This window comes from Sinohyriopsis cumingii, chromosome 2, assembly GCF_028554795.1.
Source record: "Sinohyriopsis cumingii isolate HCF-2022 chromosome 2, ASM2855479v2, whole genome shotgun sequence".
In the NCBI taxonomy this organism is placed as follows: domain Eukaryota; kingdom Metazoa; phylum Mollusca; class Bivalvia; order Unionida; family Unionidae; genus Sinohyriopsis; species Sinohyriopsis cumingii.
This window is the reverse complement of record NC_142962.1, coordinates 165,380,379-165,384,948: the sequence shown is the minus strand read 5'-3', so window position 1 is coordinate 165,384,948 and position 4,570 is coordinate 165,380,379. Positions and strand designations below refer to the sequence as shown.

The 4,570-nt window shown below is 34.1% G+C and overlaps 1 long non-coding RNA gene across 1 annotated transcript; it reads right to left on the bottom strand.

The window, feature by feature from the left end:
- Nucleotides 1–386: 386 nt before the first annotated feature.
- LOC149806248 (uncharacterized) lies at nt 387–4,570 on the bottom strand. Its single transcript, XR_016419877.1, has 2 exons — nt 3,871–4,570; nt 387–3,802 (listed from the first exon to the last, which is right to left on the bottom strand). It is a non-coding gene; the product is annotated as an uncharacterized LOC149806248 (long non-coding RNA).

Genomic DNA, 4,570 nt, shown 5'->3' with positions numbered 1-4,570 from the left:
ACGTGGGAGACATGTTTACCACCTTAATATCCCAAACTAGTTGCTGTGACTCCCCCGTACAAATCAAATTAGAATTTTTATGGAACATATTAGGATGATAAGATCATTGTGTATTCAAGTTTTAGGGCTACTTAAATAGCATGTAGTTAAATACAGAAACTGCAAGGACATTTGATATAGACATCCATTAGATGCTATTAGACATCTACCACCTCCACTCAAAATAATTATGTTGCAATATAATCTTTGTTTAATGTGTTTATAGTGTAATTAAACAGTGAAACATTCACAGACAGTAACACACATAAATACACACAGGAAAGAAAGATTAAGATGTAAAAAGTTCCTCCCCTGTTCTAGTGAAAATATCATCAGATGAGACATAATATTCATCACTATTTATTGGATTTCTTGGCTACAGTATCACAGATCAATACACTAAGGCAAAAGATGAAAAACATTCAGTTATCACTAACTGCTGAAATATAATTACATTTTTCTGATGTCATAATCTCAAGATAAAAACATAATAAAAGGAAAATCAGTTAATGCATACAGCTGATAAAATAAAGGAAGAAAAATACTAAGCAAAACATCTTTAAAAAAACAGCCATCTACCACAGATTCTCAAGAATGTCTGAGATTTATATTCCTAACTGGCTGACATGATTCTAAAGGGACTGATGATAATGAGGCTCATGGTGATATTAAAGATTTTGATAGTGAGGCATGGTGATATTAAAGGTACTGACAGTGAGGTATGGTGATATTAAAGGTACTGACAGTGAGGTATGGTGATATTAAAGGTACTGACAGTGAGGCATGGTGATATTAAAGGTACTGACAGTGAGGCATGGTGATATTAAAGGTACTGACAGTGAGGCATGGTGATATTAAAGGTACTGACAGTGAGGTATGGTGATATTAAAGGTACTGACAGTGAGGCATGGTGATATTTAAGGTATTGACAATAAGGCATGGTGATATTAAAGGTACTGACAGTGAGGCATGGTGATATTAAAGGTAATGATAGTGAGGCATGGTGATAATTGATACTAATAGTTAGGTTCGTAGTGATATTAATAAAGTTATTGATGATATAATATAGAATGAAACTTTCTAATCCAGACATATTTTTCACTTTTATTTTACTGTGGAATACTGAGGACCAGGAAATGTTAATCCAGACATGTTGTTCCGACTCCTTTATTAAGTGTCATTAATAATGTAACTTTCATATTTTAAAAAAATCAACTATTGACAAAACTTTGAAATCAAATATTGTTTGTACTCATGTACAAGTCAGATCATAGACCCAGATTTGTGATCAAATAAGGTGTTGTCAAATTTTGGTATTTGCAGTTTGTTATGAGTCAGTAGAACAAACTGCTGGTGCATTATGTGATGGCAAATCAGGATCTATGTTCTTTGCATTTTGACATTACTTATAAGTAAGTATATACAGTACAATGACCTTGATAAACAGCATGACCTCAATTCCACAAATAATATGTTAATGCATGTGGAGATGAACAAACATTCAAGTCAAAATGTGTAACTAGTCAACTAAATCAAGCATGTTCAATTCCGTCCAAGGCATAGGACAGCTAAGCAGCTTTTAAAGTCACACCCTACGATGCAAATAAATGGGTAAAACCAGGTCATGGGCAGAATCTTGGCCATAGACCATAGGTTGCAAATGTCTGACCTGAATGGAGATTTTTTTGTGAGTGGTCATGTTCCAGTGCACAAGTATGCTTGCAAATGGAAAAAGTTCATTTCATTGTACTTTAAATCAATCTAAAAACCCAGAGAAATATGATAAATATACAATGATACCTGCTGAAGCAACACACGGAATACACAAGTCATATATTTGACAAGTATACAGTGACACCTGCCAAAGCAACACATGGCATACACAAGAAATAAACATGACAAGAATATACACAATGACAAGAATAGACACAATGACAAGAATAGACACAATGACAAGAATAGATACAATGACAAGAATATACACAATGTCAAAAATAGACACAGTGACAAAATAACACACTGTAATACAGCTGTCAACAACATGTCAAATCAATCTTGCTAAAAATAACACACTGTAATACAGCTGTCAACAACATATCAAATCAATCTTGGTAAAAATGACACTGTAACACAGCTGCAGTCCATTTGTCAAAAACATGTCATATCATTCTTGATAAAAATGACACACTGTAATACAGCTGTCAACAACATGTCAAGTCAATCTTGATAAAAATGTCACAGTTATGGCCAGTAATACAAAACATGGCTACTTAATTTGCATAACAATTGACTTTTGGGATGATACACCACAGACTGAAAAATGTCCAACCAATTTGAGATTTTAACAAACATTTTGTCATGAAAGAATATTTAAAAAGATAATACTGTAAAAAACATCAAGGGTTCCAATACTATTATGAATACAATATTTTGAGTTGAGGCAATCCTTAGTTTTGGAGCAGAAAATTTCTTGAAGAAAAATTGCAAAATGACTTTTAAATGAAAAATAAAAAAATTGCATAAAACTTTATCTATTACATATTTTTTCAGAAAATTAGTTTAAAACATTTAGCACTTTTATCTTTTTGGTGAAGATACAGATGGATAAAAATCAATATTATATAACAATATAAAATTATCACATAAAATATCATTTGCACAATGCCACCAATGAAGACAATTTGACCTACAAGTGACCTTGAATACTGCCAATTATTAAGCTGTACTGAGCAACTGCAACTGTAACTTCAAGCAGTCTCTTCAAATCACTCCTCACATGAATCTTGGAGAAATTCTGTGATTAAAAGGAGACCCCCCCCAAACCCCCCCCCCAAAAAAAAACAGCAACTGAGTTCATTTAGTAATGCCCGAATGTGGCTTTCCCAAAATTTGGAAAAATGGTATGATTGGCTGATGAGATGATGTCATGTTTCATGTAAACATTTACAGTTTTATTAGTTGATTGTGAGACATATCCTGCAGTGGCATTTGTTTAAAAAGTGATCTCTTACGATAATTGCTTGATGGTGATGATAACATTTTAATTTTAATGACTAAAAAAGGTACATCTGAATAATTTCTGAGATCAGAAGAAATCTCTTTTTAGTTTTTGCTTCTTCAAAGTTTCACCAAGGCATCTTTTATAGATAAAAATGATCAATGAAACAATTTTACAAGACCCCCTAATAGTGGTTAAGTCATAGAGTTACACAAGAGTCTGTCTGGTTTAATGAGACTCAACATAACCACACAAGAGTCTGTCTGGTTTAATGAGACTTTTACAGAGCCATATACATATTTATTAAGATCTCATAGAATCACACAGGAGTCTGGTTTAATGAGTCCCAAACAAACCACACAGAAGTCTGGTTTAATGAGACTCAGCATAACCACACAGTAGTCTGGCTTAATGAGTCCCAAATGAACCACACAGGAGTCTGGTTTAATGAGACCCAACAGAACCACACAAGAGTCTGGTTTAATGAAACCCAACAGAAATACAAGGAGTCTGGTTTAATGAGTCCCAACATAACCATACAGGAGTCTGGTTTAATGAAACCCAACAGAACCACACAGGAGTCTGGTTTAGTGAGTCCCAACATAGTCACAGGAGTCTCGTTTAATGAGTCTCAATGGAGTCAAAGAAGAGTCTGACTTAAAGAGACATCACAGAGCCACAAGAGTCTTAGGAAGACCTCATAGTGCCACACAATAGATTAAGTAAGACCTCGTAGTTCAAAACAATAGATTGATTAAGTAAGACCTCATAGTGCCACACAACAGATTAAGTAAGACCTCATAGTTCAATACAATAGATTGATTAAATATGACCTCATAGTGCCACATAATAGATTAAATATGACCTCATAGTGCCACACAACAGATTAAGTAAGACCTCATAGTTCAATACAATAGATTGATTAAATATGACCTCATAGTGCCACATAATAGATTAAATAAGACATCATAGTGCCACATAATAGATTAAGTAAGACCTCATAGTTCAATACAATAGATTGATTAAATATGACCTCATAGTGCCACATAATAGATTAAATAAGACATCATAGTGCCACATAATAGATTAATTAAATAAGACTGCATAGTGCCACACAATAGATTGATTAAATAAGACATCACAATGACATATAAGTTCCCATATGACCAAACTGTGCTCCTCTTAATAGATGACTCCAACTCCAACTTGACCAATGTAGGCAAGTGATAAAGTTTGCCAGTAGTTTCCCATGAGTCTGTGCCAACATGAGCATGTAAGAAAGCTTGCCTGTAGCTTCCCAGGTCTCATCATGTATATTCCATGTCTAGTCATGTATATTCATGATTAGTCATGGATTTTCCATGTCTATTCATGTATAGCCCATGTCTAGTCATGTATAGCCCATGTCTAGTCATGTATAGCCCATGTCTATTCATGTATAGCCCATGTCTATTCATGTATAGCCCATGTCTAGTCATGTATAGCCCATGTCTAGTCATGTATAGCCCATGTCTAGTCATGTATAGCCCATGT